Here is a 25,434-nt window from a genome sequence, read left to right on the forward strand (position 1 = left end):
TGTCTCCTGATGTGACACAATATGATGCACACAGCATTACCTATGTACACAGCACATGTTCTTCCCCCCTGGCCCATACAGAATCTGAATTCTGATCTAATTACCAATTTGCAGGAAATTCAACACAGATAATAAGTTAAAGGACAACTGAGGGAAGTAATCCCATCGAATGGAGATGACATGATATTCTACAGGTCAAATGACCTGGCTTCTTCAACAAATACATGGATTTCACAGACAGATCAATCAAATACATGTGGACCTTACTTACATAGATCCTTATTCCAACCAAATTCAAAAAGTGAAAATTATGAAACAGTCCAAAATTTGAACATGATCTGAATATTAAATGACTTTAAGAAATTATTAGTCACTGTAGATGTAACTGTTAGTGCAATGACGGTACAGTGGACCCTTCAATAATAAGGTCTCAAACTGTCATGGTTTGAGATACTTATATACAGATTTTTTTTCACTAAATATGTAATACAGCACTACATGACCTGAGGTTGGCTGGATCCAAAGATGTGGAGCAGCAAGTGGGGAGGGCCAACTGTAAAGATTTTTTGATTTCTCAAGTCAGACTTTTGAACTGCGTGGATGGACAGCACCCCAACCTCTATGCTATTCAAGGGTCAACTGTATATAAAAGGACATATACTGAAGTCTTTGCAATTAAATCCATGTATCTGGAACTTGCTTTAGGGGAAAAAAACAAGGAATATGGAAGTCACTGAAACAAAGTTGTCCGTGTGTTATAAATGTTAGTACAAGGTGGTACCTAAGTAGTCTCTCTACTTGCATGTATATTTGAAAATTTCCACAGTTAAAATGATTTTTAAAATTACAATCATCACAATGGGCATCCACTACTCTTCTACATTCTAAATTTAACTTTTTGGAAGCCTTTCTCAATTGCATCAAAAATTTCAAGTCACCAGCCCAATCTAAACACAGTAAATTCACAGATTTTTTTAAAATGGGGAAGAAGCCAACTGGGCAACTGTACTCATTTCAATATAGAGCTTAGAAATTAGTCAATGAAGAAATCAAATTTTCTGAACATTAATGTCTAAATTTACTAATGTCTTATAATTACAACTGCGGAATAATCTCAAAAGGGAAATTTTAAGAAGCAAAAGTATCAGTACTACTGATAATCATCCTTTTTCAAAATTCTTTCAAATGTAAGTGCTATGGCAGAATTTAAGTCATACCAAAGTATTTCCTAAAATAAAAATTCTCGAGATACTACACAAAAACTATCCAATGTACTGGAAAGGGGAAGGGGCGGAGTGAAGGTCAACAAACGTCAGATATAAGAAACAGAAACTGGTTAACTCACTAAGGTAAAGAAAATGTTTACATAATTAAATGAGCAGGGCTTCACTGGTGGTCCAGTAGTTAAGAATTTGCCTGTCAATGCAGGGGACACTGGTTGATCCCTGGTCCTCAAAAATCCCATATGCCACAAGGCAACTAAGCCTGCGTGCTGCAACTACTGAGCCTGCGCCCCTAGAGCCTGCATTATGCAAGAGAAGCCACCACAACACCAAGCCTGCACACAGCAACTAGAGAGTAGCCCCGGGAACCACAGAAAACCAAAGATTAAATGGTAAGTTACACACTAAACTTATTCCTAAGAGACACACCACTACTATTATCTCTTTCTGTGTGTCTTTATGAATTCTAATTTAAATCAATTCTTAAATAATAAAGCATAGATAGCTAATGGTATAAGTTTTCCTGTTCTGAAAAAAGGTAAAGAGCAATACTAGTTAATATCACATTTATGCCATGCCCTAAACAAGCCACCTTGATATAAGAAAAATTGAGCTGAAGGCATGCGAGTTCCTAAAATTTCTTATCAACCTAAATGCAGAAACTGCCAAAAGAATTTATTAATCCCCTCTCCTGGAGCAACTCATCTTCTCTTTTTGGGAGAACAAAAAAGAAAAAAAAAATTCAGCACCATACTCAGACACTGCCACAAACGCCTAAGGACCCCGTTATCCATTTTGTCTCAAAAATCATTTGCTTTTTTTCTACTAAGTATTCTTTCCCCCTGTGAAGTTACGTATACACACAGACCCCAAGTTCTACTCATCCTCTTTGAGTTACTCACGGTGAGAGGTACTGCCAAGTGACCGCATGCTAATAAACTTGTTTGTTTTCTCTTGTTAATATGTCTTTCCTCAGTTTAATTTACAGAGCCCCAGCCAGAGAACACAGGAACGGAGAAAAGAAATTTTTCCCTGGTGGTTGAGGGGTAAAAGAATCCGCCTGCAGTGCAGAAGATACAAGAGACATGGGTTTGATCCCTGCGTCAGGGAAGATCCCCTGGTGGCAGGCTCAGCAACCCACTCCAGTATTCTTGCCCAGAAAATCCCATGGAGAGAAGAGCCTGGCAGGCTACAGTCTGTAGGGCTGCAGAGTCAGACACGACTTAGCGGCTGAACAACAGAGGAACTAAGATGCCACATGCTGCAGGGCAACTAAGCCTACAGTCACAACTACTGAGTCCATATACCACAAATAAGAGCCCAGGCACCACAAAGAAAGATCCCGCCTGCCACAACTAAGACCCAATGCAGCCAAAAATAAATAAATATTTAAAGGAAAGACAGAGTACCCTAACACAGATCCAATAAACAATGACTGGGAGAGTTCTTATTTCTTTCATTTTCATTCCCTTTAGGCTCCAGACACGTATCTGCAACAAAACACAAGCTGGACAAGGTAACAATGGCTCTTGTTTGAAGAGCTCTGACAACAGCCATATCTACGGACAGCTGAAATAAAACTATTATATTGCCTTGAAACTACTTTCTATAACCACTGAACCTTTAGTAAAGTCTTATTAAAGGCTGCAACCTGTCTCAGCTGTGCTATGAGCACTAAGTTGATTTCTTGCTTGCCTATGTGTGAAGGATTTGCAACCTTTAGACAATATACTGAGCCTGATAACTTCTTATTCACCATGGACTTTTTGCATTAAACTTTATTAAAATATTATTTCTCTCAAACAACAAAACACTAGGTGATTACAATCTGAGGGACAGAGACCTCAGAAACTACCCAAAACAAAGAATACAGACTTTCAGAAATAGTTTAGAAAAGTCACTAAATGAACACACAACCACAACCCAATAGTAAGCAACTCCAACGATGGGAAGAAAAAAATATTTGACTCCTAGAGTCTCCAACTTATTGATTCAGTATTCAAAATGCTTGATTTTCTAATAAACATTACAGAGCATGCAAAGAAACAATACAGTACAGCCCATGGGGCAGCGGGGGTGGGGGGGTGGGGGGGGCCCGGGGGGGAGCTGTGACATTAGCAGAAACTGCCACTGATGAGAAACAGACATCAATTGTCTTAAATACAAAGGGCTAAAGGAAACCAGAACAATGTCTCAACAAACAGTATCATAAAGAGATAAGAAATACAGAAAAGAACCAAACAAATTCTGGAGCTAAAAAGTACGTTAACTGAAATGAAAATTTCACTACACAGTTTAATAGCAGATTTGAGCCAGCAGAAAGAAGAATCAGAGAACCTGAAGAGTGAAGAGGTCAATTAAAATTACCAGATTAAGGAGCTAGAAGAAAAGAAAACTGAACAAAAACCTGTGGGACATCATCGAGCATACCAACATACACATAACAAAAGTTTCAGGAGAGAAAAGAAGGGGGACAGAAAAAGAAATCAAGAAATAATGGCTAAACACTTAGCAAATTAGCTAAAAACACAAAATATACATATCCAAGAAGTTAACTGAACTCCAAGAAAGATAAACACAAAAAGATTCACACCAAGACACATAACCATCTAGTCAAAGCTATGGTTTTTCCAGTAGTCAAGTATGGATGTGAGAGTTGGACTATAAGGAAAGCTGAGCGCCGAAGAACTGATGCTTTTGAACAGTGGTGTTGGAGAAGACTCTTGAGAGTCCCTTGGACTGCAGGGAGATCAAACCAGTCAATCCTAAAGGAAAACAACCCTGATTTCTGTATCTGTGGGTAAAACTATAAGAGCTAATAAACTCAGCAATATTGTAGGATACAAGATCAACAAAGAAAATTCAGTAGCATTTCTATATACTAGCAGTAACAATCCAAAAGGAAATGAATAAACAAGTCTATTCAAAAATTATCCAGAAATAAATTTAACCAAGGAGGTTTAAGATTTGTTCACTAAAAACTACAAACCATTGCTACAGGAAAATTTTAAAGATCCAAATTAATATAAAGACACGCTTTGTTCAAGGACTGGGAAACTTAAGTATTGTTAAGATAGCAATAACAGATTCAACATAACTTCTATTAAAATTCCAAAAACCCTTTTTGCAGGAACAGAAAAGCCATTCTCAATTCATTTGGAACTGCAAGGAACCCCAAATAGCCAAAACACTACTGGAAAAGGAGAACACAGTTACAGGACTCACAAATCCCTATTTTGAAACTTACTACAAAGCTATAATGATCAAAATGATGTCTTACTGGTATAGTGTAAGGGATAGATATATAAACCAATGGAACGGAACTGAGAATCCAGAAAAAGTCATACATGTATGGCCAATTGACTTTTTTTTTAACCAAACTGCTAAGACCACAACAAATGGATTTCAACAAGTGGATACCCAATAAACTCCTATTGATATCTATCAAAATGGATCAAAGACCTACAAAAGCTAAAATTATAAACTAGCAGAAGAAAACAGAAGTAAGGTTTCACTAATTTGGATTTGGCAATAGAATTTTAGATACAGCACCTTTGGATTTCACTAAAATTTAAAAATTCTATACAAAGGATATCATCTAGAAAGTGGAAAGACAACAAAATGGAAGAAAATATTTTCAAATTTTATCTAACAGGTGTCCAGTGTTCAGAATATAAAGAATTCTTGAAGACAATGTAAAAATGTGCAAAGGACTTGAACAGACATTTCTCAGCATCCCTCCAAGAAAGGGGAAAGGAAACAAAAGAGTAAAACAGTAAGTGTTAGACAACCCTGGTGGTCCAGTGGTTAAGAATCCTCTTGCCAATGCAGGGGACATGGGTTTGATCCCTGGTCCATGAAGATTTCACATGCCACAGGACAACTAAGCTCATGCGCCGCAACTATTGAAGCCTGCATGCCTTGAGCCTGTGCTCCACAATGCAAGAGAAGTCACTGCAATGAGAAGCCTGCCCACTGCAGCAAGAGTAGCCCCACCTCGCAGCAACTACAGAAAGCCCAAGTGCAGAAAAGACCCAGCACAGCCAAAAATTAATTAATTAAAAAACAAGTGTCTGTACACCCATGGTTGATTCATGTCAATGTATGGCAAAAACCACTACAATACTGTAGTTAGCCTCCAATGAAAATAAATAAATTTAAATATATATATATAAATAATATAAAAATGAAATTTAAAAGTATATAAAATAATAACAAGTGTCGTCAAATATATGAAGAAACTGGTACCCTGGTACATTTTTAATGGGAAGGTAAACTGATGCAAGTGCTGGGGAAACAGTTTGATAATTCCTCAGAAAGCTAAAAGCATATAGCACATGACTCAGTAATACCACTGCATTCAAAAGAATTGAAAATGGATACTTAAATACTTGAATGCTGATGTCCACAGCAGATCTATTTACAACAGCCCAGAGGTGGAAACATCTCAATGTCCACCTATAGATAAATGAATAAAAAACAAACCGTGTACGTATTCAATAGAAGACATATTCTCTTATGATTAACCATGAAAATATGCTAAGCCACCAAAAACATCCAGAAGCCAGATCACATGCTATACAATCCCAATTTTTATGAAATATCCAGAACAGACAAATTCAGAGATGAAAAGCAGAGACCTAACCAGGGACTGCTGGGAAGGAGGAATGGGACTGGCTGCTAAATGGATTCAGACTTTTCTTAGAGGGTAATGAAAATGTTCTGGAACTTGGTTTCACATCATTGTTAATGTACTAAATGACACTGAATTATACATTTTTAAATGGTTAATTTCATGTAACATGGCTTTCACCCCATAAAAATAAATGTGCTATATTATAACCCCCTGAATAAAACACTATGAATCCAGATATATATACAACTGAAAAATTTTAGAAGGAAGAGGTTATTTATACAATTTCTAAGTAACTCAAAAAAAAAAAAAAAAAAAGGTTACTACAGTTTTGCAATGAAATGGCCTGGCACATAGCCTGGGAAATCCTTAATCAACAGACCAAAGTAAGCATCATCAGTAAAAGAACAAACTGAAATTGTGTGCCAATGAGCAAGACAGGGCACCATTTCACTTCTGTAATATCCTAACCAAAGCACAGCCTGTCTTCAACAGGAGAGGCGCTAACTTGAGAGACATTCAGTTCGGTTCAGTTGCTCAGTCATGTCCGACTCTTTGAGAGACTCCACGGACTGCAGCATGCCAGGCTTCCCTGTCCATCACCAACTCCTGGAGCGGTGATATTATATAAGACACATTGTATGTACTCTAACAACTAGCTCAAAATCTTCAAGAATCAGGTTTTTTTAAAAATCATTTTTCTAAAATGATAAGGCTGTGACATGTTTATTCTGTATTTTTGCATCATGTTTTTAACACTTTTTAAAGTTTTTTTTTTTTTTTGATGTGGACCATTCTTAAAATTTTTATTGAATGTCACAATATTGTTTCTGTTTTATGTTTTGGCTTTTTGGCCCTAAGGCATGTGGGATCTTAGCTCCCTAACCAGGATGGAACCTGAACCCCCCTTTCTTTGGAAGGTGAAGTCTTAACCACTGGACCACCAGGGAAGTTTCATATTTTTAACTTTTGAAAAGTATATTCTGACATCTTATTCCACTGTTGTGTCTGCTTCACTACTGCAATACCACTAATGAAGTCTGATTAACATTTAGTAAGCGTAGGTGATTTCCAGATTTCCCTAATAAAAAGTAAAAGATCCTTTCACTATAGATTCTGACTCAGCGGTTCTTAAGGCTGAGAATTCTATTCTTGAGTACTTTAAGTAATGATAATCAGGAAAAGATGGTAAGTACTGTAATATTTACCAAGAAAAAAACTCTTGCCTAAGGAACATGGCCTCTAAACACAGGAAAATAATTTACTGCTCTACTGTTTTTTGCAGTTTCAGTTATGAAACAAAGTGTCTAGTATCTTTTCTTAGTTATCAAACTCTCAATTATAGATTAGACTCTCAAATATAAAACATCAGCAAATTTCACAAGAAATCTAGAGTATTAGAAATTTCCATCCTTTAAAAAGCTTCATATTATTGGCTTGCTTTAACCTAGAATTTTGTTAGGTTCCCTACCTCCCTCAGCTTATCTCTTATTAAGTTGCTCAGAACCTGTTTTACTTACATATAAAAATAAAAAACAAAACAGAAGAATTTTATGAGAATTGTTATTTGCTAAATTGCTACATGTGAAAATTGCTACTTTCACCCCTACAAAAAGAATTCTATTTAAGGAGAAAAAAAAAGACTGGAAACAGCATGCTTTCAATTCTTGAGATTTTAGATTACTAAAGGCTTAATACACAAAATATAACTGAAGTACTCCAAAACTTATAATGAGCTAACAATTTTCATACAAAATGTACCACTACAAAAAAACAACCCCTACTCTATAAACAAATTTTTACTCACTGAGCTGCTCTGTCAAGCTCACAATACTAAACAGTTTAAGTCATCCCTGAATGAGATCTTTTTTTAAGGGCTGGTAAAGATACATTTTAATTTAGAATTATACTGCAAACAATATGGTCTATATAGGATAAAATTTAATTCAAATCAGCTCATTTACTGAACAGCCAATGTAAGCAAAAACAAGCAGCACTAAACACTGCTGAAGATACTAGATTTAAAAGGGCAGTCTTCCCTCTTTAACAGCTAACAAATGGAAACAAAGTTGCTGCCTCATATCCTTCATAAGTTAAGGTATAAGCAAATTATCCATCTGAAGTACTTAACCAAAGAAAAGCGCAAACTATGTGTGTGCGTGTATGTGTGTGCGCACGCGCGTGCACTTCGTCACTCAGCCCCATCCAACTCTTTGCAACCCCACGGACTGCAGCCCACCAGGCTCCTCTGTCCATGGAATTTTCCAGGCAAGAATACTGGAGTGGGTTACCATTTTCTACTCCAGGGGAATATTCCCAACCCAGGTCACCCCTTGACTGTGGACTAGTCTTAATAGCTTGCTTCTAATGAAAAGAATGTGGTAGAAGAGACTTCTAAGACTAGGTCATAAAAGGCACTGCACACTTCTACCTACTTTTCTTCTCAGATCACTTCCTCTTGAAATGCAGAAGCCAGGCAAACAGTTGGACATCTACATATGCAAAGGAAATTTGAGTGCTCTAGACAACAGCCAGCAGCAACCTGCTAACCCAAAGAAGAACACCTTCTTAGAAGGAGATCCTCTAGGCAGCAGTGTCAAGCCTTCAAATGACAGCAACCTTTGAGATTTTTATGAAAGAAATGGAAGAAGCCAGAACCACTCAGCTAAACTGCTACCAAATTTCTGGCCCACAGAAAATTCACGTGCAAAAGTATTTTAACTCCCTTGTTAAAAGAATATACAGTTTAAGGGGAAAAAAAATGATGTTTTGCCATTAAAAAAATGCCAATATTGTTAGAGTTCAAATAAAGTAAACAGATACACTTTAAAAAATAAATGTGGCATCAGTTTATATATGTTCTCTGAAAGGGGTGGGGTGGGGCGCAGAATAGGAAGAGATAATTTACCCCCAGACTAGGTCCTTCCCAGGTGGTTCAGTCAAGAATCCGTTTGCCAATGCAGGAGAAAGCAGGTTTGATCCCTGGGGGTCAGAAGAACCACTGGAGAAGGAAATGGCAACCCACTCCAGTATTCTTGCCACGGACAGAGGAGTCTGGCAGGCTACAATCCATGGGGTCACAGAGTCAGACACAATTTAGCAACTAAACAACAACAAAAAAACTACAGAGCCTGTTAGGATATGAACTCAAATCTTCCTGCCTCAAAACCATGCTCATTGTTCATTATCAGTATATTTCTCAAACTTTTTCCCACAGAAGTTACTTACAAAGTTAACAAACCTGCACCCTCCAAAATGTATTTTCAGAAAGTAACCAAAACAACTCGTCCTCAAGTCCTATTGTACAAACTCATGAAATTTCTGCACGGTACTTTATATATGTTTCAATATAAAAAATTTTAAGTTACTTATTCAACTAAAATAACCTTGGATCAGAGATGATTGGTTTACCTTAAGGTTTCTTAAACCGTGTGTTTGAGAAAACACTGCTATAACAAGGTAAAATCCCAAAGATGACTTAGTTCAACTGGAATATAAACATGAGAAAAAGAACAGAAAGATGTATAACTATGGTTAAATATAGATATATATCTTAGATACAACTGACAATGTTTCATATAATATAGAATATTTTAAAAAAACGGTATTATAAATTAGAATTACCAAGAAGCTTCTAAATTACCATCCCTTAAGATTTAAAGATCTTGTTATTTAAAATCTTCAAATTTATTTAGCCCAAGACACAAAACCATAATGTTTAATGTCATGTTTCAATTAAGTACAAAGCAGAAAACAAATTACACTCTCTGGCACTGACACAGGAAGGAAATGGAATTTATCACTGTTTCTCCTTGTCTGTCCCCACACCTTGGCCAGTAACATAATCCTAAAAAATAAAAAACCTGAAGGAATCATTTTGTGTGAATAATTTAGAGTAAGCACAGAATATTTCTAAACAGGTCTCTTAAAACCACTGGGGGACTTCCCTGGTGGTACAGTGGATAGGAATCTGCCTGCCACTGCAGGGGACATGAGTTTGATCCCTGGTCCAGGAAGATTCCACATGATGCAGGCAACTAACCCTGTGGGCCACAACCACGGAGACCGAGTGCTGAAACTACTGAAGGCCACGTTCCAGAGCCTGTGCTCCTCAACAAGAGAATCTCCCACAATGAGAAGCCTGAGCAGCGAAACAAAGAGTTGCCCCTGGCTCGCTGCAACTAGCAAAAGCTCGTGAGCAGCAACGAAGATTCAGCACAACCAAAAATAAGTAATTTAAAAAACAACCACTACTACTAGGGGTTTCCTTTCTCAATGGTACTAAGTCATTCTGTTACAAACTTCTTTGAACTAATGAATCTAGCCAATAGACTCTCAACACATCAACCCAGTAATGAAAATGTCAACCAACACCACTCAACACGCCAGTATATCTAAAACCAAGTAGAGAAAGTACTCTGAGGACACTACGTACTGCCTTGAACAGCACACAGGAATGAGAAATCGGAACTAAATGCAGCAGGCAAAGGAAGCACCCAGAAGTTTTAAAGTTACAACTGTATGTCTGGAAATGTGCTTAGAAAAAACAAATCTGGTATAGTTTGTTGTAAAATAAAGGGGGCAGGGAGGATTCAGAAAATCACCTTGAGAGGAAAGGTATTGGTTCCCATTACCACTCACTCATAACAGAAGCTTTCAAAAGATGTGTTACTTTAAAAATTCCAATTTAATTCAGTGGAAAAGAGCTAGCTTCCTTCAATTTTCTAAAAACTGTAATATAAAAGCCAAACTCAAAGCTCTCTTATAAAGAATGGAAGTAAAGAGAGCAAGAATAAGGAGATAGTACATGCAAATAAATGAAGTCAGAACACTCTCATACCACACACAATAACAAACTCAAAATAGCTTATAGACAAATATAATACGTGACACTGTAAAACTCCTAGGAAAGATCATAAACAAAACATTCTGACATAAATTGTACCAGTGTTTTCTTAGGCCAGTCTCCCAAGACAATAGAAATAAAAGCAAAAATAAACAAAAGGGACCTGATAAAACTTATAAGCTTCTACACAGCAAAGGAAACCATAAAGACAACCTACAGACTGGGAGAAAATATTTGCAAACAATGTGACCAACAAGAGCTTAATTTCCAAAACACACAAACATCTTCTACAACTCAGTAACATAAAACAAACAAACCCAAACAAAAAATGGGCAGAAGACCTAAATAAGATATTTGTCCTCCATATCTAGAGATATTCTTCTCCAAAGAAGATATACAAATGGCCAAAAAAGCACATCAACAGACGCCCAATACAATAATTCTTAGAGAAACACAAACCAAAACAATGAGTTATCAACCTTACTTGGTCAGAATGGCCACCGTCAGAGAGTCTAGAAATAACAAATGCTGGAGAGGTTGTGGAGAAAAGTAAACCTTCCTACACTGTTGCTGGGAATACAAATTCCTGCAGCCACTGTGGAAAAGAGTACGGACGCTCCTTTAAAAACTAAAAGAGAGTTACTGTATGACCAGCAAATCCCTCTCCTGGGCATGCATATGGAAAACACAAAAATTCTAATTCCAAAAGATACATGCACTCTAATGTTCATAGAAGGATTATTTACAATAGCCAAGACATGGAGGCAACCATGGACATTTATCCATACAGATGAAAGGATAAAGAACATGTACCGACCGACACACACAGGAGTATTACCCAGCCATAAGAAAGAATGAAATACCATTTGCAGCAATACGGATGGACCCAGAGATTATCAAACTAAGTGACGTAAGTCAGAGAAAGACAAATATTATATATCATTTATATGTAGAATCTAAAAACAGTAGTACAGATGAATTTACTACAATACAGATTCATAGAAAACACTTACAGTGACCAAAGGTGAATGGGAGGCATAAACTGGGATTTCGGTATTAAAAGATGCACACCACCATATATAAAATAAACAACAAGGATGTAAACCAACTATACTTCAAGTAAAGAAAAAAACAACAAAGAATAAGGGGGTATTAACGATGGAAATGATGTGCAGGGGGGGAGACAGAGGGAGACTGCAGAAACACAACCTATAGGTGGGTGATTGCAAAGGACTGGATGTGAAGACAGAAACTGGATGTGGAGACAGAAAGGGAAGATGAAAAACATTTCAAAGTTAGAAAATGAGAAGGACACAAACATTTGGGGGTGCTGGTAAACGGTGTTAATACAGGGTGTTCACTTGTGAACACACTGCATACTTAAAATTTTGTGTGCAGTGTCCATTAGTGCATGTGTGTTACAAATGAAAACTTTTTACCAACAGAAAACCAGAAACAAAATTTTCAAGAACTACTGGGCAACTTGCAGCAAATCACTAAAGGCCAATGATTTAATCACTCACTCCTAGGTACTAGAACCTCTGTAAAAACCCTAAAAGAACGGGTTTGCAGAACTTCCAGGTTGCTGAATGTGCCTACTTGCTGAGGCAGTGGTATACCCCAAACTCCAAAGGGACTATTCCAGACAGCACCCTATGTACTGCTTCATTTGGCTGTTCAGTTGTGTCTTCTAGAATATCCTTTACAATAAACCAGTAACAGTAGTGTTCTGTTGCATTCCATGAACCATTACAGAAAAATATGAAACCTGGGGGATGGCAGGGGGGAACTGGTGGTGGTGGGAGGGGTGTCCATGGGCATCTCTACTTTAAAACCAAATCAGACAGAAGTGTGGGTAACCTGAAAATCTAGTACTTGAGATTCATATCTGAAGTGGGACCAGAAGGGCAGTCCTATGGGACTGAGCCCTTAACCTGTACAGTCTAAACTAACTCCAGGTGATAAGTGTCAGAAAATCCGAACTGAATTCAATTGTAGAAAACCCAGCTGAGTATCCACAAAAAAAAACTGGAGAACTGCTTGCTGCTTGGTATACGAATGTACATAGAGTATGGAGCAGTACTCGAAAAGAACGGAATTAGGGTAGATTCTCCAAATAAAGAGCTAAAATGGGCACTAACACCACAAAGATATTTGGCTTTCCAGAGTCCTTCAACATAACAGCCATTCAAAAAGCACTGTTTACACACATAAAGTCCCAAAGAACTTTTTAATCATTTTTAAATGTGAAGTAATAACCAAACATTTTAAGACAAGTGGCAACAGCAAGGAGACCACTAAAAACCATGAACACAGAGGAAACACATAATTCAAGAAATAACTAGCAAAATGGAATTTTCAGAACCCCCAAAATACAGAACAACTTCTTGAGAGATAAAAACATTTCCACATGAAGGGGAAAAAAATCATACGGCATCAAACTACTTAAACATCTCATGCTATAAGACAACAAAATGGCAGTCAAGGTGCTGAGGGAAAAAGTATTTTGAATCATGAAAGCTATACTCAAAGTATCAAAAGTGAAGCAGATAAATACATTCTTAGACAAGCAATTCCTAACAACCGGGAGGAAAGAAAAAGAAGAGTGGGACTTCCCTGGCTATCCAGTGGTTAAGACTCCAGGGTTCCAACTGCAGGGGGTGCAGGTTTGATCCCTGATAGAGGAACTAAGACCCCACATGCAGTGTGGCGCAGCCAAAAGAAAAAAAGATTAGACCAGTGACCAACATTTTCTAGTCACTTTATGGACAGTTCATAAAAAAAATTAACCATTAGGGGCTTCTCTGGCGGTATAGTGGTTAAGAAATTTGTCTGGCAATGCAGGGGATGAAGGTTCAATCCCTGGTCAGGAAACTAAGATCCCACATGCTATGGAGCAACTAAGCTCCCAGGCACCACAACTATGGAGCCGGTCCACTATGGAGCCCATGTGCCACAACTAGAGCACCCAAGTGCCACAACTTCTAAAGACTGAGAGTGGCTGAAGACTCCTGGAAGCCTTGAGCCACACACAACTAGAAAACCCAGGCACAACAACAAACATCACATACAATGCAACAAAGATCCTGTATGTTGCAACTAAAAACCCGAGGCAAATTAAAAAAGAAAAAAACTATTAGACGGGAAAAGATGTCCAGCTATTTTAATAACAAATTAAAATACTGGAACTACTCAGCTACCAAACTTACAAAACTCTTGGTTCAGTTCAGTTCAGTCGCTCAATTGTGTCCGACTCTTTGCAACCCCCATGAATCGCAGCACGCCAGGCCTCCCTGTCCATCACCAACTCCCGAAGTTCACTCAAACTCACATCCATCGAGTCGGTGATGCCATCCAGCCATCTCATCCTCTGTCGACCCCTTCTCCTGCCCCCAATCCCTCGCAGCATCAGAGTCTTTTCCAATGAGTCAACTCTTCGCATGAAATGGCCAAAGTACTGGAGTTTCAGCTTTAGCATCATTCCTTCCAAAGAACACCCAGGGCTGATCTCCTTTAGAATGGACTGGTTGGATCTCCTTGCAGTCCAAGGGACTCTCAAGAGTCTTCTCCAACACCACAGTTCAAAAGCATCAATCTTTGGCACTCAGCTTTCTTCACAGTCCAACTCTCACATCCATACATGACCAAAGGAAAAACAGACAGACCTTTGTTAGCAAAGTAAAGTCTCTGCTTTTCAATATGTTGTCTAGGTTGGTCATAAGTTTTTCTTCCAAGGAGTAAGTGTCTTTTAATTTCATGGCTGCAGTCACCATCTGCAGTGATTTGGGAGCCCACAAAAATAAAGTCTGACACTGTTTCCACTGTTTCCCCATCTATTTCCCATGAAGTGATGGGACCAGATGCCATGATCTTCGTTTTCTGAATGTTGAGCTTTAAGCCAACTTTTTCACTCTCCTCTTTCACTTTCTGCCATAAGGGTGGTGTCATCTGCATATCTGAGGTTATTGATATTTCTCCCAGCAATCTTGATTCCAGCTTGTGCTTCTTCCAGCCCAGCATTTCTCATGATGTACTCTGCATACAAGTTAAATAAGCAGGGTGACAATATACAGCCTTGACGTACTCCTTTTCCTCTTTGGAACCAGTCTGTTGTTCCATGTCCAGTTAGAGTGGGTCCAGAAAAGCTTGTAGTTTAGAGTTAATTTTGCACCACTAATTGGAGCTAATCCTTTTGAAGATTTTGCCTATATTCTACTTACTGCCTATGCTCCAAATCTTAGGTGGGTTTTCCACTGAAGCTGATGTAAACATAAACTTTTCCTGACCCTACGTAAATCTTTGGAATTGGTACACCTACTCCTTTCTGGTGGTTGTATTCCCTGGCTTCAGTCACTTCCAAACATGCACATGCAGGTCCAGTTGTAAGTCACAAGCCTTGAGTAGATTCTTCTGAGTTCTCTCTCCACTCAACAGTTTCCTATTACTTTGCCCCACAAATTCTATCTACTTTGACCTTTCCAAATTTTCAGCTGTCTCCTCAACTTGTAGTAAGACCACCAGACTGTTGGAATTCAACCCACCACTCCCCCGCCCCGTGCTATAACCTATTACTCTTCTTCAAGCAATGAGGGCTTTTATAAGACTGACCACCTCCTGTTATCCAATGTATAAAAGCCTGCAACATACGTTTTGTCTGGCTTTTTAAATTTCCGAGATGAGTGGGTAAATCTGGTTATCTGGTTACCTGTTACTCTGTCATAGCCAGAATTTAAAAACTGCATGCCAATTCAATTTTACTATTACAGGATTTTCACGAAATTCAAAGTTTTACTTGTATAAATTTCCTCTTAGAACTTTTCTTGAAAGGATCCAACTAATTCCAGCTTGTTTCCCAAAGCAAAGTCCAATGACAAAACCTAACACTTAACAATATGAAATTCATTATCTTTAGCATTCAGTCAAAAATTATCAGTCACTCAAGACTTCCCTGGTGGTCCAACAGTAAAGAATCTGCCTGCCAATGCAGGGGGACACAGGTTTGCTCCCTGGTCCGAGAAGATTTCACACGCCGTGGGGCAACTGAACCTGTGCGCCACAACTAGTGAGACTGCACTCTGGAGCCCACATGCTGCAGCTACTGAAACCTGCACACCTACAGCCTGTGTTCCGCAACACGAGAAACCACGATGATGAAAAGCCAACGCACCGCACTAGACTAGCCCCAGCTCCCCACAACCAGAAACCTGCTTGCAGCAATGAAGACCCAGAGAAGCCAAATAAACAAAACAAAAATAATTAAAAGTATCTGTCATGCAAAAAAAAAAAGGGGGGGTGGCTCCCCCACAGGAAAATACTACCAATAACAAGAGGAAGAATCTACTTAAAGAGATAGCCAGATATGATGGATATGACAGCATTAGCAGACAAGAACATTAAACCAACTATTATAAAAATATTTACGGACAGGGAAAATAGGAACATAAAGGAAAAATAGAGAACATAAAATAATGCTTCTAGAAATAAAAAATGTAATATCTGAAGTGAAAAACACTGGACAGGATTAACAGCAGATTAGATAATGTACAAGAAAATGATCAGTAAGTGTACTAACAGGGTAGCATTCAAACTAGAAAGCAGTGGACAAAGACAGACTTTATAACTGAAATGTACAATAACAAGGTAATTCTAATATTTATGATCCCAATAACAGTGATACACTTTCATAAAGCATAAAATACAGGTAATACAAGAAAAATACAGACGACTTGAACACATCTTGCTCACTTCAATACAAACCTAGTGGATAAAATATTAGTAAGCATACAGAAGATTTAAACCATACTCATTTAAATTTTAACAGATTTTATGTATCAAATGCTAAACCCCTAAACACAGAAAGAATATCTTCTTTTCAAGCACCCATCTCAGGTCACCAAGAAATCTTTAATAAATTTCAAACATACCTACAAATGACATTACCTGACCAAAATTCAATTAAACTAAAAATAACAAAATCAAGCCTCTTCCACGTGCAATTTTAAAACAAAATAAAAAGAAGCAAAGTCACAAAACCAATAGTTAATAAACTGGAAAAGCTGAAGAACTATAAATCCAAAACTGCTGTGGGGTGGGGGTTCGGACAGATCAGTAGAGAAGCTACTAGCACAAATATATAAAATAAAAAATGACAACATTTAAAATCATAAACCATCTGAACAACTCTATGTAATTAAAGCTGAAAATATAGAAATAGACAATTTTTAGAAAAAGACAATTTACTAAAAATATCCCCAGTAAAGAGAAAATCTAAACAAATTACCATGAAAGCATCCCATTACTAAAAAAAAAAAAAAAACACAGACTAAAGTGTCCTTGAGAACGAAGATTCTAAACGTTGAAAAAAGGAAAATACACATGTAAGACAGAAGGCGATAAACAAAAACCCAGTGGTCCTAAACTTGAACTGGAAGTATCCATATGAACTCTACAGTACTGCAAAGTAAATAAATATACATTAAGACTGGTTTATAATTTAAATTGTGCTTTAAATATCAAGCATTCAAAATTCAACTCAACGTGATAAACAACTATTACCTTTCTAAGAAACTCTTCCATCCACGGATGAATGGATAAAGCAGATGTGGTACAAAAAAAAAGGAAATCTTGCCATTTGTGACAACAAAAAAGAGTAGACCTTAAGGGCATGATGCTAAGTGAAATAAGTCAAGGAAAGGCATATACTATATGATTTTACTTTTATGTGGAATCTCTTAAAAAAAAGAAAAAAAACTAGAAAGAGATCAGATTTGTGGTTACAGAGATGGAATGAGGAACCCAATGGAGAAGCATAATCAAAAGGTACAAACTTCCAGTTACAAGATAAGTACTCAGGATGTTATGCACAACATGAGAAAATGGATGCTAACTAAACTTACTGTGGTAATCATTTCACAATATATGTTAAGTGAAAACATGCTGTTGTAGACTTTGAACTTACACAAATTACATATGTCAATTTATATCTCAATAAAACTTAGAAAAGATTAAAGGCATAAAAATTTTTCATAAGAAAAACCTTAATCATTTCACAAGTTATCAAAAGATTCAGCATAAATATATGCTATTCTATTAAACAAGCTTCCCATAAAGAAATATCTGACATTTGTTTTCGTATAACAAAAATGAAATCTAGGGAGTCAAAACTCCAAACCAACACTCTAAAGAACATCCTTCAAAAGAACACATAATAGTACGGAATGAATGAAGAACTGGATGGAGAACAGGAGAGAGGGAGGGAAGAATTCATGTCCTGTTTAGAGAATAATGGGCCTGATAATTTCCATTTCAAAGGCAAATCAATTTTCTAAAATTAGGAAATAAAAAATTAAACATTAAATATGCAGTTCCTTAATTACGGATTAAATGGCTTTTTAACTCCTTTTTTATTTAACATAACTCAACTTTAAAAGTCACAGTGACTTTAAGGCACCATAACATTAATATGTGAACAGAAATAAACCTCAGTGAAAGAAAGAAAAGTCCACATAGACAACACATACAGAAATTTAGTATAAGAGGAAAGTCTGGACAAGTCTCCTACTTCAAAGTTTACTTAAAATAATCAAACAGATTAACGATTTAAAGGAGAAAAAAAACAAAGTCATTACAGAAAAAGTAAGAGAAATTTTTATTATCTCAGAAAAGGGAAGAAAGGCCTTCCTAAGTATGACACACAAGAAGAGAATAAAAACATATTCACATATAAACTCAAAAAGCATTCTATTTGATGAAAATCACAATCAATGTCAAATAAAACATCATTATACTGGAGGAGGGCAGGGAATACTTGTCACACAAAGCATATATAAAGGTCTTTTACCTTTATACACAAATGTTCCTATAAATCAACAGAAAAAGAACTCATAGAAAAGAGAGAAAAATGAGAAAAGGATATAAAGAGTTCACAGAAAAAGATCTTATATATAAAATCTTCATTCTCAGGAGTTTCCTGGTGGTCTACTGGTATTAATATGGAATAATCTTCCAAGATAATTCCTTAAGTAAAAAAGGTTAGATAGCAAGATGGAGAGACTTTCCCTAGTGGTCCAATGGTTAAGAATCCATCTTGCAATGCAGGAGACACAGGCTCAATCCCTGGTCTAGGAACTAGGATCCCACATGCTGCAGCACAACTAAACGTGCACACCACAATGAAACCCAACTCAGACCAAAAAAAAAAAAAAAAGCCAAGTGGACATCATGCTACTACTTGTATTAGAAAGAAAAATATCACGTGCTTATATATCTATAAAATCTCTAGAAAAATTCATAGAAAACAGTTTCTTCAGACAAGAACTATAGCTGGATAAAAGGAGGTGACTTTTCTATTAAAAAAAAAACAAAATTCGTGTACGATTTGTAATTTGCACTAGGTGCATGTATTCAAAATAATTTTAAATCCTCTTAAGTCTGACTCAGCTTTACCAGTTCTTGACTCCTCACTTTAATATAATCCATCTTTAATTTAAAGATTTGGGGAATTCCCTGGTGGTCTAGTGGTTAGGACTCTGCTTCCACTGCAGGGGGCAATCTCAGGGAACCAAGACCCCTCAGGCTACACAACATGGCTAAAAGTAAAAAATTAATTTTTTAGAAAATAATTCAGGGAACTTTTTAAAGGAACTGACTTAGCAACAGCAACAACAGCAAACTGGTTATGAAGACAAAATATACAATAAATATATATATTCACACGCACACAATTTGTTAGGCAATCTGCTTAGGATTTTACAAGTATTATCTCATTTAGTTCTCACTATCCCCAGGAGGTTGATATTATCTTTTCTTCAAACAAGAAGAACAGGTTTTTAGATGTGAAGTAAATTTTGAAGTTCCCAGGGTCACAGTACTAATCAGTGGTAGCTCAAATTCTTAACCTCTATATACACCCTACACGTACTGTAAATAACCCAGGGTACATCAGGTAGAGACGGTGTGTTATATAAAATATTAGCTTTAAGTTTAACAAGTATTTCAGTCAGTCTCTATTTTCTGAGTTTTAAGTTTCTGCCTTACCTGTCAGGCACCATCTTGAGTTATAGCTTTATATCAAACCATAGAAAATACAGATCTCAATCTCCCAGACAAAAAGTCTTTTAGGTGGCAAAAAGAAGACAAATAGTCTAAACTTCTACAACAGTCACAACTTGCTTTCCACTAACCTAGCCAACTTTATCTTCAAATAAGACTCATTTTCTCATCAGATTCAATCCTTGGAAGGCCCTAATTTAAAGTACTAAGGTGAAAACATTTTTACTCACTTTTCTCCATTTCCACAAAGTGCCTATAAAAGGAACTCATTTTAAATGTAGATCAAAGAGTACATAATGTGAAAGATCTAAACTATGAGTTAAAAAAAAAACCTAAGGCAACTAAGCTTGCATAGGAAAAGTCCTTAAGACATCTTGATAATCAAGTAGTTTTCAACCTAGCTAGTGTTCATGAAGCAATGATTTCATTACTCACCTAATGACATCTGCTACAGCAGCCTTAAGTCTACCATCCTACCAGAGTTTTATTAAATAAGCCCCCTTGGAAGGGATCTAAAAGATTCAAAGCCAAAACCAAACTGAGAAAATCTGCAATACTAAAAATAATTAAAGCTCTATGGACACAAATCTGCATTTGCCATCTCTGAGGACGGAAGGTAAAAGGATTATGTTTCCTCCTTAAATAAAGACATCAGTTAATATAAATGAATTGTCATGGCCTTTCTGATTTCTGAAAATGAGCCCAAAATTGGCTACCCACGTATTTCAAGGTCACTTCTTGAAATGTAATGTGTTCTATCTCCTTAAGCCTGAGAGGCCAATTCCACTAGATTTCAACCCCTCTGACTGAACATTTCAAAACTATGGAAATTTTTTTAAAAGGCCAGGATTATAATAAAAAGAAGTCTTTATCAAGCAGTCCCTTCAGAAAGGTTACAGCAAACCCAAAGTTAGCCTTGAATCTAGCAAGCAGACTAGAAGTTCATGTAACAATTATTTAAGTCTAGGCAGATAAAGCAGAGAAGGCAATGGCACCCCACTCCAGTACTCTTGCCTGGAAAATCCCATGGACGGAGGAGCCTGGAAGGCTGCAGTCCATGGGGTTGCTGAGGGTCGGACACGACTGAGCGACTTCACTTTCACTTTTCCCTTTCATGCATTGGAGAAGGAAATGGCAAGCCACTCCAGTGTTCTTGCCTGGAGAATCCCAGGGACGGCGGAGCCTGGTGGGCTGCTGTCTATGGGGTCGCACAGAGTCGGACACGACCAAAGTGACTTAGCAGCAGTAGCAGCAGCAGGCACATTAAGAACTTTGCTGGTGGCTCAGACCATAAAGAATCTGCCTGCAATGCAGGAGACCTGGGTTTGACTCATCGGTTCAGAAGATCCCCTGGAGAACGAAATGGCAACCCACTCCGGTATTCCTGCCTGGAGAATTCCAGGGACAGAGTAGCCTGGCAGGCTATATATAGTCCATAGGGTTACAGAGTCAGACACCACTAAGCAACTAACACTTACTCTCAGGCAGATAAAACCGCTTCTAAATGGTCAGACAACAAAGAAATTCACCTGTAAATAATCCCCTAACAAATTTTACCTAGCCCCCAGGCAGTTAAATAGAAGTTCTACAATAAAATACCGAGGGTGGTGACGTAGGTGGGGTATGGATTACATTATCTAAGATGTCTTTGCTCTACATTGCACGGAGCATGTAACAATAAACAAACGAGACAAGGTACCTCTCCTCAGAAGTTTATGCAATAAAGATAGGTGAGAGGAGATAATTAAGAGACTGATCTGAACGTAATACAGTAACAAGAGAAATCAAAGGTTATAGGAAGGGGGTTGCCCACTTCACACAGAATGATTAGAGACAGTCATTCAGAACATAACATATGAGTCAAAACTCAGCTAAAAAAAGGAAAAAGAGGCATAGCATAAAGGCCCAAAGACAGGAAGGAAAATGCCTGGTGTATTTAAGGAAGAAAATGCCGGAAGTCAATGGTCTAGGATGACAGTGACCAATGTTGCAGAGAAAAAGAAGGGACAATGAAGTTGCTTGTAGGCTATATCCTCTGCGTGTTATTCTTAGGTCCGATGAAAAGACCATCCTCTGGGAATAATGAACTATAAGAATGCAAGAATGACACAAAGTTACGAGGCTACAACAAGTAGTTCAAGTAAGAGAAAATCAAGGCTTGTAACAAGCCCAGTGACAGTGGAGCAGAAATGGATATATTTGGGAGAGCAAAGAGACTTCCTCCCATCTAGTCAATTGACTAGATGGGAGGAAAATAAATCAAACATAAGACTTGATTATTTAGTCTGAATAGGCGGATACTGTATCCATTTATTGAGCAATGGAAGCTGGGAAAGACTCAAAGACAAGTTCAGTTTTGGATATGTTAAAGAGGTCAAGGTTGGTTAAATTACAAGCGTAGAATATGGGGAGGAGGCCTGGACTGGAGATTTAAATTTGAGATCTTTTGCATAAAGACGCCATTTAAAATTATGGTACCATATTGCAAGTTAAGCAATTACCTCAGAAGAGTGTAACGACTATGGCTCAACAATTTTAAACAGGTCATAAATGCAATCTAAATATACCTGGTTTCTGCTCAGTTCCCTACTTTCCCTTATCTACAATCTCCCTCCTGGCTGATCACATGATCCTCAAATACTACTATCTATATGGCCCAGCCATAACAATACTATGTTGCCATCATTTTACAATTTCAAAGCATTTAACATTCATTATCTCACTTGATTGTAATGATAACTTTGTGAAACAGGAAAAAAAAAACTAGTTTTACCTGAGCAGAAAATAAAGTCTTAAAAAGGCTGGCCTGGCCAACATTAAACAGTTATTATTTACTAGATGATATGAAATCAGCATTCAAATTTAAGGACTGTGTTTACTCTATATTCACAGAACTTCAGAGAAGACAAACTACATGAGTTTAGGAATCTTATATTATCACCTTGTTTGCTACTAAATGCCCAGCACCAATCAAAGTACAGGCACATAACAGACAAACATCTACCAGGCAATAAACATCTCTAGCACAGACTAACACTCAAATAAAAATCCCAGATCCACTGTTGAGTCAATATTTTACCATAAATAAGATGATATGCTTGTGTCTTACTTTCTCATTTGCCACATGAAAATGTTGTCATTTATTTTTCAAGTACGCTTACGTATAAATTAGATAATATCTAACATCACAAGCCATTCAAAAGACAATTGCTCCATGAATTCAAGATGGTATTATTTTGCAACAGGTCATATTTCATATCCCCACAAAAACAATTTCCCCTTTTAATCCAAATTTCCTATAAAAGATGTCAATCAGGTTTTAAAATAAAGCAAAAAGTCAAAAGCTACCATTTGTATTTATCGACTACTGCTTTGTGGAACTGACATATATCAGAGAAGCCACAATAGTTCCACATGTATAAAGTCAACTGACATTCAACAGAGGGATTTCAACATCATTCATGGGAAACAAAGTCTTTTCAACAAACAGGAGAGTAGGACATCTATATTTAAAAAAGAAAGAAATGAACCTCAACCCTTTCACAAGTAAAAAAAAAAAAAAATTCACTCCAAATGGATCACAGACCTAAAAATATAAACTACAGAACTTTCAGAAGAAAGCTAAAAAGGAGAAAATCCTATGAATTCGGGTTAAGTACAAATTTCTTATGACACAAAAAGCACAAATCATGAAAGAAACATAACCAATTTTACTACAAGTTTTAAAATGTTTGATCTCCAAAGCATAGTTAAGAAAATGAAGACAAACCATAGATGGGAGAAATTTGCAAAATACATTATCTAATACACTTATAGCCAAAACAAAGAATTCTAACAATGAAACAAGATAATCTTTTAATGGATCAAAGACTTGAATAGACACTTCACCAAAGCACATTAAAAGATGCTTATCATGTTACTACACTGTATGATAGCTTTAATGTTGGCTAACTACCCGTTCAACTACCCTAGCAGTAAATACTATTAAAGGAAAAATTAATCAACTTGAGGAACTTTTCTTCCTTAAAGGACAAGAGTATTTATTAGATCATCTGCTTCTTTTTAAGAAGGGCAAATAACCTGTAGAGTATGGTCTGGAAATTAGGGGGCAGAGAGGAGAGTATCTCATCATACTTATGCTATTATATATTCAAATACATTATCATAAATGTCTATTTTCTTATTACAGCTGTATAACATTGTGATATTACTATATGCATAGGCTATTTTATTTCAGGAGCACTTTAAAAAGTATTTGTCACAAACGGTTAGGAATCTGACAGAATTCTGTACCACTGCTCTAGAGCTGTGCTGTCCAATATGGCAGCTAGTGGCCATAGGCTGTAATTTAAATTTAAACAAAAATTAAACAAATCTTAAAATTCAAATCCACATCTGCACTAGATGCATTTCAAATCTCCATAATGACATATGAAGTCTTGAAGTGTTGGTCGCTCAGTCGTGCCCAACCCTTTGCAACCCCATGGACTGCAGCCCACCAGGCTCCTCTGTCCATTCAATTTTCCAAACAAGGATTACTGGAGTGGGTTGCCATTTCCTTCTCCAATGACACATAGCTAGTGATTATTATACCGAAAGAAGAGACACAGAATCTTACACCTTTTCACAAAGTTCTGTTGGATAGAATAAGACCTACTACTTAGAACCTTAGAATGCTAAGGAAGCTGATTGTAACAGAACAATGCAAATAATCCAAATTATGGTTCCCTCACTTAGTGAGAAGCTTGCATAAATTATTTAATTTCAGACTGACTTTCTTAAACCACTGAACAGAAATAACATTTATTTTACATGATAATTGGCGAAAACACTTTCTAAATTAAACTGCTATATAAACATTAGTAATGAGGTGATTCTAAAGGAAAACATTCCTGAAAAAGAACTTATGTGAGCATTTTATTAACAAGTCACAACTGTATCACATTAAGGAAAATAAATTTAGTTGCTGCTTAAGAATAAAGTTTCTAAATTCCTGAAATAGAATAGAATTTTACTTTCTTCCTACTGTCATCCTAAAATTATGAACCATAATGGTTGGGAGTTCTAGGTTCTGGATGCAGAATGTACGGATTCAGAAATCCCACTTATAGGCTGTGTAACCTTAATAAGCAATTTAAAACCTCTGACTTCATTTTCTTACCTATAAAATGAGAATAGAACCTTTCCACAAGCTGCACCTATGAGGATCAAATTAGTTTATATAGTTAAGAAGCTTTGAATACTGCTTGAAACACAGTAAGCATTAACATGGATTAACCCACCCATTATGGTAGATGTTGATATCAAGAATAAAGAACTTCTATAACTCAACAACAATCTGGTTTAAAAATGGGCCAAAGGCTTGAATAGGTATCGCTCTAAAGGACACAAATGACCAATAAGCACACCAGACATCACTTATCACATTACTAATCATTAGGGAAATCCAAGCCAAAACCATAACAATATCACTTCACAACCATTAGAACACAATACACAGAAAACAACAAATGCTGAGAAAAATTTGAGGAAACTGGGACCCCTGTGCATTGCTGGTAGAAATAAGAAACGGTGCAGCCTCTATGGAAAACAATATGGTGGTTCCTCAATTAAAAATAGAATTACTGTATGATCAGCAGTTCCACTTCTGGGTATCTATCCAAAAGAATCGAAAGCAAAGA

At 36.9% G+C, this 25,434-nt stretch overlaps 1 protein-coding gene and 1 long non-coding RNA gene across 5 annotated transcripts in view; one reads left to right on the forward strand and one right to left on the reverse strand.

Annotated features, from left to right (window-relative positions):
* GPBP1 (GC-rich promoter binding protein 1) overlaps window positions 1-25,434 on the reverse strand; it is a 64,434-nt gene that overhangs the window by 31,072 nt on the left and 7,928 nt on the right. The gene's annotated exons all lie outside the window — the stretch shown is intronic.
* Window positions 1,257-2,467, forward strand: LOC133233555 (uncharacterized). Its single transcript, XR_009731752.1, has 2 exons — window positions 1,257-1,615; window positions 2,200-2,467. It is a non-coding gene; the product is annotated as an uncharacterized LOC133233555 (long non-coding RNA).

This window comes from Bos javanicus, chromosome 20 (genome assembly GCF_032452875.1).
Source record: "Bos javanicus breed banteng chromosome 20, ARS-OSU_banteng_1.0, whole genome shotgun sequence".
Taxonomy (NCBI): domain Eukaryota; kingdom Metazoa; phylum Chordata; class Mammalia; order Artiodactyla; family Bovidae; genus Bos; species Bos javanicus.